This window comes from Podarcis vaucheri, assembly GCF_965113315.1.
Source record: "Podarcis vaucheri genome assembly, chromosome: 6".
NCBI lineage: Eukaryota > Metazoa > Chordata > Lepidosauria > Squamata > Lacertidae > Podarcis > Podarcis vaucheri.
The window spans coordinates 43,115,932-43,131,526 of record NC_138764.1 but is presented as its reverse complement, the minus strand read 5'-3'; the positions used below and the strand labels follow the sequence as shown (position 1 = coordinate 43,131,526).

Here is a 15,595-nt window from a genome sequence, read left to right as displayed (position 1 = left end):
ATAAAAACCATAGAAAGTAGGGGATGTGCCACATTTTCACCCAATAGTCATGCTCAGATAAATTCCTTATAGTTGCCAGGCTCACTGACTGACTACCCCAGATTACTTTCAATTCTGTCAAGCTAGAAACCTGGCAGCTAATATTAATATGCAGACTAGTGTAATATCATGCGTCCTCAGAAAATGAAGAGTTGGCTAGTGCCTGGAGGTTGTGGAGGCTATCGACAGAGAAGATACAATTATTTTAAGAGCTATATGTATGTGTGTCTGTGTGTGAGAGAGAGGGGGGTGGGGTGGGGAGGAGGACTGTGGAGCACTGAAGCAATTAAAATCTCATAGACTAAGAAATTCCTTGTGCCTGCATAATATATAGGGTAGCTCAGCACATGGATCTAGCTTTTCGTATAATTCTACAGATTGTGATTTCATGCATCACATTTTATGGCCATATCCATCAATCTTTTATGTAGTCAAGCAAGAGGATGCAAGACAGACGGACTTCACATCCAGTCTTCCAAACTACCCTACCTCCTGTAGGTTCTCCCTGTTTTAGAATAGTTTCATCATGTGTTTGTTTTTTCTTAGGGAAATTGCTATTACAATTCTATCAACTGTTTAATAGGTCAAACTGCCACACCCACCGCAACTTGCTTGCAGTTTTGGAGAGAAATAAACTTATCTGAATTTAAGTTAATTGATCACCTGTAATATCTGATGAAAGTCTCATTTGTATTCGTTTTTTATAAGAAAACCCTAAAAGAAAAGCAAGGGGAGAGGGGGCAGGTAAGGTGTGTGTGGGTCTGACACCCTGTCTAGTCAAACTAAATAACCCTTTGTGTATCTAGGAATTTCATCAAGCAGGATTTTGTATATATACCCCTATATGCTAACCAAATACCCATGTAATCCAAATATCATGTTACAGTGCATTATGTTAAAGCTAAGCCAAAATATAGCTCACAAGAAACTTGTAGCATCTACAATTATTCTTTTCTTTCCCATCCCGCCCCCAAACCAAATATACCTTAAATTCATTTCTTTTGTGGCTGTTCACAGCTCTATTAATTAGCACTTTTTTGTTCTCGCTTGCTGTGCTGGAAGATAGCTAGATTCATTTGGTTTCCTAGGCAATATAGAGATGCTGCTTGTTCAGTAAGACTGGAGGAGTTACCCTGTTGCCTAGCATCCAGGTGGTTCTTCCTATCTTTTGGTGCTGAGCTGCAACAGAGTGCTAGAAGACTGGTAAGTGCCCCTTGTATTGTTTAGGTTACCGAAGAACTCTCCTTGCAATCTGGCACAGTACTGGAAGATAGGAAGGTACTGCTTATACCATGAGCCCATTTTTTTGTCCTCCTTGGGAGCACTGATAAAAAGCTTTCTTCACATCCTGCAAACAAGGTTGCAGAGTTAGTAGGTCTGTTTCAACTCAGCTCTGTTTTATTTCTAATGTAAACATTGCTTATGTATCATTATGTCAGCGTAAGTTACAGTAAATGGGTATTATGAGTCTAACCAAACAAGCCTCTGAATAGCACTTGCTGTGAATCATAGATGGGGAGAGTGTTGTTGTGCTCAGGTCCCTCTTGTGCTTATCACAGGAATTTGTTTGATCACTGTGAGAACAGGATGCTGGACTAGACAGGTCATTGGCCTGATCCAGAAGGCTGATCTTATATTATGTTTCAATGGAAATGGTGTTAGGGGGTGTTAGGGGGAGGGGTAGTACCTCTGGTGGGGGACATGTCATGCTCCTTTTGGGGGTGGTTTGTCCACGTTTGGTTCCCACCCTGTACAGTAGTACCTCTGGTTATGTATTTAATTCATTCTGGAGGTCTGTTCTTAACCTGAAGCACCACTTTAGCTAATGGGGCCTCCCATTGCTGCCGCACTGCCACCGCACGATTTCTGTTCTCATCCTGAAGCAAAGTTATTAACCCAAGGTACTATTTGTGGGTTAGCAGAGTCTGTAATCTGAAGCGTATGTAATCTGAAGCATATGTAACCTGAAGCGTATGTAACCCGAAGTACCACTGTACTCAGCTCTCTCACCTGTGGCTCTTAGTAGCTGTCAGAAGTGCCCACACCCTGGGAAACAACTTTGACTGGCCAAATAAACCAGATGAGGGTAGCCGATGGGTTTCAAATCCTCAGTGAGTTAGGGACTTGCCCTGCATGTGAAGACACTGAGCACATGTGTAAATTACCCTGAACATTCGGAAGAGGCTCTTTCTTAACAGTAGACACTCCTTTATATGGTGTCATGAACTAATTTTAAAACTTTCCAGTTCCACACGGGGCCACCTTCCAAAGTCTGCTGTAATAGGAGGCTGCAGAATCTCATAAACTCATTTTGTCTTATTTTAAAAATGGGAGCAATTTCTTTTTTATATGCAGCATATAATGTAGAAAAACAATTAAATGTGGCAGAAGTTGCATTTTCTACTGTAGGTTTTTCTCTTTATTTTAACTTTTGTTTTTCCTCTTGGTCTGTCCCCCCCCCCAATGTTCTATTCAAAGTTAGCATATATTGAATCAGTAGAATGGCAATATCTAATAAGCAGCCACTTTAGCTATAATAAATAATTTATGGTAAATTGTTCCATATTTTTAAACAAATAAATAAGCTAGTTTTGAAAGTAGAAAACAAAGGCTTCCCACTTTTCCATGCTTCCCACTTTCTTGCAAGTTATTTACAGCCTTTGCCAAGTGCAATTTTTATTGAACCTGTCCTACAAATTGCAAATAAATATTATTACTAATTGGTGTGAAGCTTATGCATAGATTTGGAAAGCTAGCAACGAAGAGGCCTAAATCGTAAAGCAAAATACTGGAACATCTCAAGCTGAAAGACTAATATTTGGAAATGGATATGCCAATATTTTTTTTATCTGCAATTTTCATTGAATTATGCCCAGGGTTGCTGAATTATTTTTATGTAAACGTGTACCTGGAACCTAACATTTGTTTATTTGCTTACAATACCGTATAATACCATATTTTGATTTTGTGCTGGAGTAGAAGTCAATTTACCCTTTCTGGAACTCCTGCTGTTTCAGCAAGTCTGGAGGTTATGTTTTTTGGTTATGTTTTACACTCGTATAACATTTGAGTAGAAATCATACACAATGCTGTTAGCTGTTTTTGTGCACAAACGTGTGTGCATATCGGTCTGTGTCCCTTTTGGAAACAGGGTCCTGCCCTTTTTCTTTCTGCTGCATTAGAAAGACATGCATTAAAATTTATGAATGCACTCCTGACCTGGTGAGAGATGCATGCATTTTATGCTTATGTAGCTGTACCCAAATATAAAGAGTTGTGACTAACAAAGTTCTACTCAGACTAGACCCACTGAAATGCATGGCCTTACATTGGTCATGTCCATTAACTTCAATGGATCTACTGTGAGTATGGCAAATGCTGGATACAATCTAAAATGCCATGTGTGTGAACTAATCCAGAGTTTATGAATCTGTAGTGTTTGCTGCCAGTGTGAAGTGTGAAGGGTGAAGTTGCTTGTCCAAGTGCTAAGTTAGTCCCATGCTGGGGAGAAGTGATTGACTGAGGTCTTGCCTCTAGTCATGTAGCACATGTGTTTGCCCTTTGTCTTTACCACATCAATTGTGGTCATCTCTGAGAATTGGCCTTTTCGAAAAGAGCACAACATGCAAACTAGTTTACATCAATTAGCATCATTGCATTTTATATTTTCTATGCACCATTTTCCAATTATTAATCTAGAAAATTGAGTGGATACAGAAATCAACTTTGCATTCTAATCAACTTTTTATATTTGGGGAAATTAAATACACTTCTACATTTCCGAGCACAATTCAAAGTGCTGGTGTTGACCTTTAAAGCCCTAAAGGCCTTGGCCCAGTATACCTGAAGGAGCGTCTCTACCCCCATCGTTTTGCCAGGACACTGAGGTCCACCGAGGGCCTTCTGGCGGTTCCCTCATTGCGAGAAGCAAAGCTACAGGGAACCAGGCAGAGGGCCTTCTTGGTAGTGTCGCCCGCCCTGTGGAACGCCCTTCCATCAGATGTCAAAGCGATAAACAACTACCTGACATTCAGAAGACATCTTAAGGCAGCCCTGTTCAGGGAAGTTTTCAATGTGTGATATTTTAGTGTATTTTTGGTTTCTATGGAAGCCGCCCAGAGTGGCTGGGGAAGCCCAGCCAGATGGGCAGGGTATAATAATAATAATAATAATAATAATAATAATAATAATAATAATAATTGTTATTATTATTACATGCGGGAGAGCTGCCTAAAGGGAAGCTCCTATAATTTTTTTAAAAATGATTTCTGGAATTGCAGGTCTGTTTTTATCAGTATAGATAATATATTTTCTAATGCAGAGCTTTCAGAAAGGGAAGAGGAGCTGATATAGAACAAAAATAGAAAAAGTTCTACTAAAACCTTGGAAGGAAAATAGGTATAGAAAGGAACTAAGCATAGGATGACTAAACACCTTTGTTGTGTACTTGATCCCCTGCAATAGATAATAGTACTTTAAGACCCTCCAGGCATTTTACTGCCATTGAAATGCAGTTAATATTTCTGGGAAATTCTGCAGTCCTCATGCTAAAGTCAAACTGACTGGTATAATAGGAAAGGCCAGCCCCAATCAGCCTCCACAGCAGGTTGATGATTGGGGTTGCATGCAAATAAGGGACTTTGCAATTTCCATAAAAGAATGAGATGATGCTATAGTGGCCAGAAATCACTTTTTCAATTTATTCCAAGATTGCTGCAAAGATTAAGTGTGACTAGGAAAAAATAGTAGAATGTTAGTACATGAAATGTAGGGAGATTAGAATGTATATTCTTCAGACCAGATTGCACAGGACTACAGAGATTCAAATCAGGATACCAAAACTGTACTATAGTAATAATCATGCAGATAATGGCATAATTTGTAATTGCTTTCATGAAAGTTTGCATTTTGACAGTATGTCATATCATATCTCTCAAGAACTGTGTTTTTACATGCAAAATCAAGAGTCTGCTTTAGGCCCGAGTAGTTAAAATCATCCATGCACAGTTGTAGAAGAGAGGGCCAGAATTTCCCTAACCCATAAAATTAAACCCTATTGGAATATTTTCTTCACTTTTATATGCTTTTATGTGTTTTTCTATTACTGCCCTTAGTCTGGATCTGGGTTGCTCAAACAGTGGGCCCAGAACCTACCAGTGGGGCTTGTGCTACTTTGAAGTGTGCCTCAGTGCACAGCCTGTCCAGTGACTCATGACTTGCCTGCTCCACACGCTACCCATGCCACAGCTAGTTGCACCAGTGCCGGCACCTGCAACTCCTTGCATGCTGAGTAAAGATGACTGGCAGACAGAGGGGAGCAGGGAGGGAGAGAGGAAGGTTCCTCTGCTCAGTTGGGCAAGTGACATAGGATGTGTTGGGGGGGACCGTAAATGCTATTAAAAAGTCAATATTCATTATCAAAGTACGCAAACTCCAATAGAAAGGAAGGGGAGAGGAAAGGTGTGATAAGATGAAGCAGAGAATGTAAGAGAACCAGCTAGAAAATATGAAATAAACCATCAGTTTTGGGTGGGTAGGTGGGCTAAGGTACAAGTTGAATGTGTAAGGGGAAGTGGGAGAAGAAATTTGAGAGGCATGTGTGGGTGGGAAGACAAACTATAAAAGAAAAAGCCTTTTCTAGTCAGAAAATTCGGCATGAAATGTGGAAATATCTCCAGAACAAATGTCTGTACTTATGTTCAGGAAAGCTGAGCTTTGGAACTCTATGCTGCAAGGAAAATGCTGTGGCAATTAATTTATTTCCAAAGATGAATCTTGGAAACCAGTAGAAAATTCTGTCAGTAACTTGAAGCTGATTATCCTAGACTCCACCTCCCTCTCCCACCATTTTCTGCCCCTGCACAACACGTTTATGACTGGTGGGTCTTAATAATTTTCTGGTAGGCCCTAATGGTAGAAAATGTGAGAATTCTTGATGCAGATGTTAATGACCAAAATCAAGATCTTGTGCCAACTGCTCAATATTCTTAGTGGAAAGGTTACATAAAGTAATATGTTTGAATGTTGAATGCTGGATAAGTGTTTAATAGTAATTGTATTTGTATTTGCTTTAAAAACTGAATGTTCAGATCTGGATTAGTTTAAATTATCTTGCATTAGAATAGCAATCTGAGTGTGCTACAAATAATGAAGTGCAGTTTTCTTTTGCTGGATATCTGCTTCTAATAGTTATAATTAATGGTTGTCTGTGTAATTAAAAAATGTATTTTCCAATCTAAAAGTGCTTTGTATTATCAATGGAACTTTCATATTGCTGACCTCAGCAGCATGAACACAGTTTTCTTTTATTAAGCTCTTGCTGAGCTGATCAACATGTCAGAAATAATAATAATAATAATAATAATAATAATAATAATAATAATAATAATAAAAATTTTTATTTATATCCTGCCCTCCCTAGCCGAAGCCGGGCTCAGGGCGGCTAACAACAATAAAACAGTACAAAAGTACAGCACAAACAACACTCTAAAATCATTCATTATAAAATTAATTAATTCAAGCCACTGGCATCCATTGGGCCAGAGCTCCGCGAAGATTGCCGAGGGAGGGAGTCAGGCTGTGCCCTGGCCAAAGGCCTGGTGGAACAGCTCTGTCTTGCAGGCCCTACGGAAAGATGTCAAGTCCCGCAGGGCCCTAGTCTCTTGTGACAGAGTGTTCCACCAGATCGGAGCCACAGCCGAAAAAGCCCTGGCTCTAGTTGAGGCCAGACTAACTTCTCTGTGGCCTGGGACCTTCAAGATGTTTTTATTTGAAGACCGTAAGTTTCTCTGTGGGGCATACCAGGAGAGGCGGTCCCGTAGGTACGAGGGTCCTAGGCCGTATAGGGCTTTAAAGGTTAAAACCAGCACCTTAAACCTGATCCTGTACTCCACCGGGAGCCAGTGCAGCTGGTATAGCACCGGGTGAATGTGATCTCGCAGCGAAGACCCCGTAAGGAGTCTCGCTGCAGCATTCTGCACCCGCTGGAGTTTATGGGTCAGTCTCAAGGGCAGCCCCATGTAGAGCGAGTTACAATAATCCAGTCTGGAGGTGACTGTCGCGTGGATCACAGTGGCTAGGTCAGGACGAGAGAGGTAAGGAGCCAACTGCTTAGCTTGGCGGAGATGGAAAAATGCTGCCTTTGTTATAGCTGCAATCTGCGCCTCCATGGAAAGGGAGGTGTCGAAGATTACACCCAAACTCTTAACGGACGGTGCTGGCACTAATTGCGCCCCCGCAAGAGATGGGAGTTGCCGCCCCAATCCCATATCGTCCCGTCCCAGCCACAGGACCTCCGTCTTCGAAGGATTTAGCTTCAACTGGCTCCCACGTAACCATCCAGCCACAGCTTCCAAACATCTGGTCAGTGTGTCTGGGGCCGAGTCGGGATGGCCATCCATCAACAGATAGAGTTGGGTGTCATCGGCATACTGATGGCAACCCAGCCCAAAACTCTGGACAAGCTGGGTGAGGAGGCGCATAAAGATGTTGAAAAGCATCGGGGAGAGTATCGCACCCTGAGGTACTCCACACACCAAGGAGTGGCGCGATGACAATTCCCCCCCCAAGCGCCACCCTCTGTCCCCAACCAGAGAGAAATGAGCGCAGCCATTGAAGGACTGTGCCCTGGATCCCCACGTCGGCAAGACGGTGGTCCAGAAGTTCGTGATCGACCATGTTGAAAGCTGCTGACAGTTCTAGAAGAATCAGCAGCCCCGACCCGCCTCGATCCAGCTGTCTACGAAGATCATCTGTTAGGGCAACCAGAGCCATCTTGGTCCCATGAACAGCGCGGAAGCCGGACTGGAATGGATCCAGAGCCGATGTTTCATCCAGAAACCCACCAAGCTGTTCAGCAACCGCTCTCTCAATCACCTTACCCAGGAACGGAAGATTCGAAACCGGGCAGTAATTGGATAGATCTAAAGGATCTAATGATACAGAGGAAACTGTGGCCAAAACCACTGTAAAAAAGTTGAATGGTTAATAAAATCCCGTTAGTGCAATAACATGAAATCTGCATTTGTTTAAAAACTGCATAGTAGTTGTAGATTTGTTTTTTGCTCAGTTAATGTGTACATTATTATAGTGCTTTTCAAACTGTGCACTAGGTTCATTGGGACCTATATGGTAGGAGAGGGATCCCCATAGTGAGGGTATGATTAATAGCACAACACATCTCTAAAATACAGATTTTCCATTATTTTTTATTCCCTCCTGGGAATTTGTTATGTGCTTGTGTAGAGCAACAGTGAGTTCTTACCAACCTGGGAGGCACTCTGTGTGCACATTATCTGTGTCCTAGAAGACAGCACAGGGTGTTCTGCAGTACTCTGGTGCTATAGAAAGAAATATGTTGGTTTCACAAGAAGCAGGCTAATGTGGAAGGGTTTCTTGAAAGCAGAAGATCTGAAAAATACTGTGTGGCATCGCATATAATCCAGATCACTAAGGTCTGTATGTTCACCGTCAGTATGCCCAGGAATTAATGCCGAGTTTTGAAGGTCCCAGCTTAGGTATTAGGGTTCAGAGGGCCCCCTGTCCATTGCTTATTTTGATCTGAAGGGCTGTTGCCACACTATTTTTAGCCAACATGAAACTGGGGTTAGTTGCATTAGGGAGGGGAGTATGGTTAACACCAGCTTCATGTGTTTGCTTCAGATGACCCTCAAATTAGAAAACATTAAATAATAAAATGTACCTACAGTGGTACCTCGTGTTATGTACCATCCCCCTTATGAATGCTGTGGGTTATGTGCTCCGCTAACCCAGAAGTAGATGCCCCTTGTTGCAATCTTTGCCCCGGGATGCGAGCGGAAGTTGCACTCTGGCGGCGCGGCAGCAACGGGAGGCGCCGTTAGAAAAAGTGCGCTTCATGTTACGAGCGGTTTCCTGTTATGAACGGACCTCTGGAATGGATTAAGCACGTAGCACGAGGTACCATTGTACTTATATTTGTGAGGATATTCTTATTTTACTTCTGATAATGATTTCCCCCCAGTCCAGTACACTCTAGAAGAGGAAGTAAAGATTTGCTTCTATACATGTGGATCAGGTTGAAAAGGGACAGCCATTACTTTATAAAATTTGTGGAAATTATATTATGAAATTTCAGCATGATAAGTCACTCTGAGCTTCTGTGGTTTTTCTGCTACTGTGTCTAGCTTCTGTGGTTTTATTGCAGGATCAAATTAGTAGTATATTAAGAAATATCATACAGTGATGTTTTAATGAAAATATAATTGTTGAATGAAACTTTCATTTCTCTGTCTAATTTCTTGGTGTGTGAGGCTAATCATAAGTGCCCCTATGTACTGAAAACCCAGTTGAGTAATATTCCATTGTTTTGTTCAGATTATTTTCAATATCAGGGCATTCTGTTCTGCTGAGTACATTGTAATTATTCTGCTATAATGATACTCCGTTTGGAAACTAATGACATCTTTTCACAACAACATTTTGGACTGTAGTGCATATAAATGTTGACAATCTGATATGAAGAAAAAATCAAGAATGTGAGCTTCCAATTACAATATAGCTTAAAGCCATGCCATTATCATCTGGTCTTTGCAGTTCCTCTCCCCAATATCGGAGCAAGAAGGAAAAATGTAATGATGACCTTCCCCCACAAAAAAATCCTTTGTAGACACCATAGTAGTGACCTCTGCTACTAGGATCCAGAGGGTAGGGTGGCTCCCTATTTGTGGAATGCTCTTCCCAGGGAGGCTCGCCTGGTTTCATTCATTACATATCTTTAGGCACCAGGTGAAAATGTTCAGCCAGGCCATTGACTGATTAAACAATCTATGGCCTTGTAAATGTTTTTGTGGAAGGGGATTACTGGTGGTGTTATGCTATGCCATGTATTTTGAGTTACAGATAGGTAGCCGTATTTTGTATGTATGTATTTTGTGTGTTCATTTTGTATTTTTATGTTGTAAACTACCCTGTTGTCTTCAGATGAAAGGGCTGTACTTAACCTTAATAAATAATAGTAGTAATATTAATAATCTTTGCTTTTATACACTTTTCATTCTCTGCTACAAGATTAGATATTCCATAGGCACTGAAAATGCATTTCAACACAATTTCTATTCACTACAACTTTTTTAAAACTTTCTAACATTTTGGGTGGGTGGCAGATTTCAAAATCTCCACTGCTCTGTGATTCCTAATGGTAGTCCATATGCTTTGGCAGACATGTAATCAACCATGTAATTGTCTACTGTTCCATTTATCTAAAGCATGTATCTCCATAAATCCTGTAAGGCTGTGCATTACGCTAGTATCCATGTGGCCATGAATGTTTGAAGAGCAACTTGAGGTGGATATTTTTGCAGCCATTAATCTCACGGAAGCTTCTGAAACGTTTTTATGTTTCACCTCCTTAAAAACGTTCCTAGGTGGTATCCTACTCCTAGGGCTTACGGACACTTCCTTTTCCTCTGCTCTTTCCAGGCACAGTCCACACTTTAAGGCTCCGTATCCAAGCACACTTTTTTTTCTGCTCCAGAGCTTTCCCTACAAAAGCCCGCTTTTAAAAGCCCAGTTGGAGCAAACGTCAGTCCGCTTAAAACCCGATTGATGTTTGCTCCAGTTGAGCATTGAAGAGCAGGTTTTCGCAGGGAAGGCTTGGATGCGGAGCTTGTAAGTGTGAACCTGTGCCTGGAGAGAGCGGGACAAAAGCTAACTTGCTTTTCTTCAGTCATTTTCAGATTTCTCTAAACCTCAATTATACTTTTACTCAAAACATTACAGGATGGATTTAAAAGAATGCAAGTACCCAACACTTCAAAGTTTAGGGCTTGAGGTTTTGTTAACTGCTTGTTGGTGCTGGTGGTGGGCAATTGTACAGGTTCAGAATGACAGAGAACTGTGCTTTTTATTGGTTTGTGTCAGTTAACAAGGCAGATAAGATGTCACTTTTCTAACAGCCTCCACTAAACTCTGGAACTGCACGTATGAGTTTGCAAAAAAAAGAAGAAAACAACCCGTGCAGGTAACAGCTTACAAATTACTGCAATAAGATTTGTTTCAATGAAATGTTATCCTGTTATTTTTCAGGAGCTTTTCATGTTACAAAACTTGCTTTTCTGTTAATAAAACTTTTCCTTGTCATTTTCACCAGAAAAGGTGCAAGTGTGCAGGCTTAACCCTTTCTCTACCCACCACTTTTGCTGTAACTACCCACTGCTTTCCCTCACAATAGAATTCAAGAAGTGTGTTTGCTCTTGAAAAGGGTCAAAAAAGTAAGTTGGGGTAGAATATGCTGTTAGATGATGTGATACCAATATAATATATAGCTGATGGCTGCTAGCAATTAGAAAAAGAAAGATCTACTGAAAAATGCACTTAAAAACAATGTAAATAGTTGACAATAGCTCACAATGTACCAAGTAACTGCTGGACAGAATAATGTTATATGGATGTTTGGTGATCATCTCATTTATTAATTCTATAGGTACACATTCAAAAACAGTTTCTTGATGGCAGGCTCAAAATTCCTTTTGAAGGCCCGTTGTTCCATTGTTTTTCTAGAGCCTGGAGCCCCATGACTACTTTGAATGAAAAGTAGAGAGAATTTCTTGAATAGCAGCAGGAACAAAGGAAATGTTTCTACATAGTTGTTATTTTCCTCTATTCTTTTATTTTACATCCATTTTGTTTCTGTTTAAGCCATCTAATTGTGTTCAGGATTGCAGCTCTTTGAACATCATTTATGTATAGTAGGGGAAAGGACTCACAATAAGTATAGCAAAAATGTATTATACCTGAAACCATCTGTGACACACTATTATCAGGCGTAAAAGAACCTTGGGTTATAGCCAATGGTTTTATGCAGCTGATGATAAGACTTCTGTCAGTGGAACAATGAAGGAAGCCATTTTCAGTGAGTTCCCCCTCCCCACTCCTCAATCTGCTCCAAAGGATTGGGAGGAGGACACTCCAGAGCAAATTTAGGAAGATGGGGAGGGGGGAAATCAGTGGAAAGTGCCTCCCTTTCTATTCTGCTGATGAAAGCCTTACCACCGATACATTACTTTTTCAATTGTATACATAGCTTTAAATAATTTTGCAAATGCAGAGATATCTGTAGGGTTAGTAAAATCCAAATTTCAGTTTTGCTACATTCTTACAATTTATTTACCCAACCTTTGGCAGTACATGGCATTTATCAAATCTGTATTGAAAATAAAATGCTAATAAGATCTAGTAAAACCTTTTATTATTTTGATGTTGTTTTTACTTGGTTTTGAACAGAAGAAAAAGCTTCCACCTCTCCTGATTAGTGAGAAATAAGGATTAGCTATTTTGCTGCACAAAAGATCCTCTAATTGAAGAGAGATTAGATTTTATTTTAATTAATTTCTTTACAACCAATGGTTTTATGCTAGATTAAACGTGGTCCTTCTAAGAGGATAAGCCTTACAGATAATTATAAAGGCAGAGCAGACACCATGGCATTGTTTACATTTGCTTTTCTACTGTAGATTCTTTTTTCCCTTTAACCCAGAAGAGAAAGAAAGGAGTTCATAACATCGTTTGTATTTCAGCTTTCTAGGCTTTATTAAAAAGGGCAATGTGTATATGCTTAGCACTGAATTAAAGTGTATGGTGGACTGTAAATGTATTTACGGAACCTCCTGCCCAGGCTTGTGCCCGGAAAGGTCACTTTGGTGCTGCTAATGCAGCCGTTTGACTTCACCCCCAAAGGTGCACTCCACGAATGCCAAGAACAAATAAAAAGTAATGCATTAAATGTGGAGATTCACATGGTATTGTATGGCCAAAGAATGGTACCAAGCATGCTACCATCACGTTCAGAAACTATTTTCATTTTCCATTCTAAATGCGGGTAGATTATCATGGTGGGTTCCCCCTCCGCAAGTACATGGACAAGCACTATAGACCACCAAATTAATTCTATTTATCCTGAAAGCCAGACTTCGACACTGAGCAGCTTCCTTGACTTTTAACTAGTAAATAAACTCTTCTGCTTCTTCGTTTAGCTACATTTTTCAGAAACATATTTCAATAAGATGTTTTTCAGTAAAAAAATATGTGAATGATATTTGGGAATAGCATTAGAAATGCATAGTTTTTGCGTGTTTGACATTTTAAAACTATAATGTTGTTTCTCTATATTACACAGCATTAAAAGTAACCTCATTTTCCATTTCTTCTGCTGTGTGTGTTCCTGGTTTCCATCAAAATGGCATTTGAGATTTATCTTAAGCACTAAATTTACTGCTGAATAAATATATGCAATGTTAATGCAGCTTTTGGAATGCCTGTGGGAAAGTATGTTTTCTAAAGACGTCTCCAAATACATGTCATTGTTCAATTATTTGTTAACCTTAGATGATGTGAAAAGCTACAAAAGATGTGATATCCTAAGGGCATTTATTTATACAATACCAGGCTCAGAAAAACACTAAGATGGAGCTGCTTTGCATGCAAGGGGCAAGAAAGTTCAGGACATAAGGTCAAAAACTCTCTAAAAATATATAAAAAGCGACACAGAAGTCTTCTGGATAGCAGTGTGTACAACATCTTCTTTTGAAGGAGACCTAGTGATAAGTAAGCAAAGTAAACAGTTCCTGTAACTTTCATTTAGAGATGCACTTCCCCACAATATAGCTCCTGCTCCATGAGAAAACACAGTTGTAATGGACAAATATATTTTTCTACATAAGAACAAAATAATACTCATTTCTGGAAATCATAAATCTCAGAGTTAATCTTGATTTTGAGAAGATGCCACTATTAAGGGTAAGGCATGTGTGCTATAGTCTTGCAATGTATCCCTTTTCAGGTCCCTCTAATAAAATACATGGCCAATTAGATATCGGCCTTAAGCCTATGACCAATTGCTCCATCCCCTGTGTTAGTAAAATCAGTTGAATGTTGTTTTTATTATTGGTTGGGTTTTCATGGCTCCCTCCTCCACATATGGTTTGGTGTTCTGTGGAGAGAACCTAAACTGATCTGTAAATATCTAATTCCTCTCCTTTTCTCACCCAATTTTGAAGGAACTGAATGATTCAGACGGTTCAGACTGAGTTACATCCACTGTAAACATGCTTAAACTTTGATGGCTTTTCCTAATTAAAATGTAATTACTGTATGCTACATCAAAAGTCAGCATCTGGCCAAGCTAAATTATAAAATTGCTTTATTTCGTGAACTCTGTTTTAACTTATACCCGTGGGCCAAAGGCAGTCAGACAGAAAGATTGTTATTGGCACTGATAAACATGAAACCAGGTGCACTTCGGTCTCACTGATGCTCATTTCTGCCTCCTTCACTTGTTCTTCATATTTTGAGAAAATGTGATGGAGAAAAGGGGATTTGTCCTGACAGCATTCATATGTTAATCTCCTTGTAATTGCTAGGGGCTGACAGAACTCTCACTTGATTGAGACAATGAAACATCTGAGAGTGATTCTTGGAACAGAGAAAGGTTCCTTTAGCACAGGAGCTAAATAAGCTACTTAAAGCTATTTGAGTAGTTTTGTGCTTTGAGGAAACTTGGTATCTATCTATCTATCTATCTATCTATCTATCTATCTGTTTAGATATTACCTATCACCAAGAGGCCACAAGGCAGTATTATTTATAATATAAGTAGCATAATAATACAACACAGGAACTTAAAAACAATTACAACTCATAATAAAAACAGGAGTGTCAAACTCAGCCACACTCTTCCAGCCACAATTCCCCTCATCCAAAAGAAAATGAAAGGGAAATAAAATTAGTAACATAGAAACATACCATGGATTTTTATTTTCTTTCAGCTTTATTTCAAAGGGAATGCAATCCTATATTTATTGCATTTACTGTATTACACAACTTTTAAAGAGCAAAAGGTAGCATACATGCCCCCTCTCCCTGCCTCGCAATAATCCTGTGCAATAGGCTAGGCTGAAAGATAGTATCCGCCCCAACATTACCCAGTGAGCTTCATAGCTGAGTGCAGATTTCAGCCTAGGTTGCCCAAGTCGTAATTTGATATTTTAGCTGAGAGTGGCTAACCTATGGCCCTCTATATGTTCCTTGTCTGCAACTCCCATCATCCCTGATTTGACCATGTGGCTGATGGGAGTTAGAGTCCCAACAATGTCTGGAAGTCTACAGATTAGCAATTTATGCTCTAACCACTACCCTACTCTGGCTCTTATTGTTCCTGTCCACATCACCTGCAAAGGTCAAATACAAAGGTTCCAACTTTGGTGATTCTCTCATTCTGTTAGAATGCGGCTGTCAGATTGGTAAGTAGGGCAGCCTGAAGGGACTGTGTGTCACCAGTCCTTAGAGCATTACACCAGACATCATTGAGCTTCCAGGCCCATTTCAAGGCATTAATACTAGCAGTAGTAGCTGGTCAGATGGGGTACTATTCCCAACACAGCTGGTTGCTGCTGGCTACCAAGAGAGGAGAGACAAGGTGGTAGGGCCAATCCCCCACTCCAGCACCATGTGTTGCACCACACCAAGCTTTCCTGTGCCTCTCCCCTACCCTCTGCATTATGATCCACTGTGTTGGGAAGCC

General features: G+C 40.2%; 1 protein-coding gene and 1 long non-coding RNA gene across 19 annotated transcripts in view; one reads left to right on the top strand and one right to left on the bottom strand.

The window, feature by feature from the left end:
• Positions 1-15,595, top strand: part of LRRC7 (leucine rich repeat containing 7) — a 202,083-nt gene that overhangs the window by 48,164 nt on the left and 138,324 nt on the right. The window lies entirely within an intron of this gene.
• Positions 1-15,595, bottom strand: part of LOC309534860 — a 60,206-nt gene that overhangs the window by 26,211 nt on the left and 18,400 nt on the right. The window lies entirely within an intron of this gene.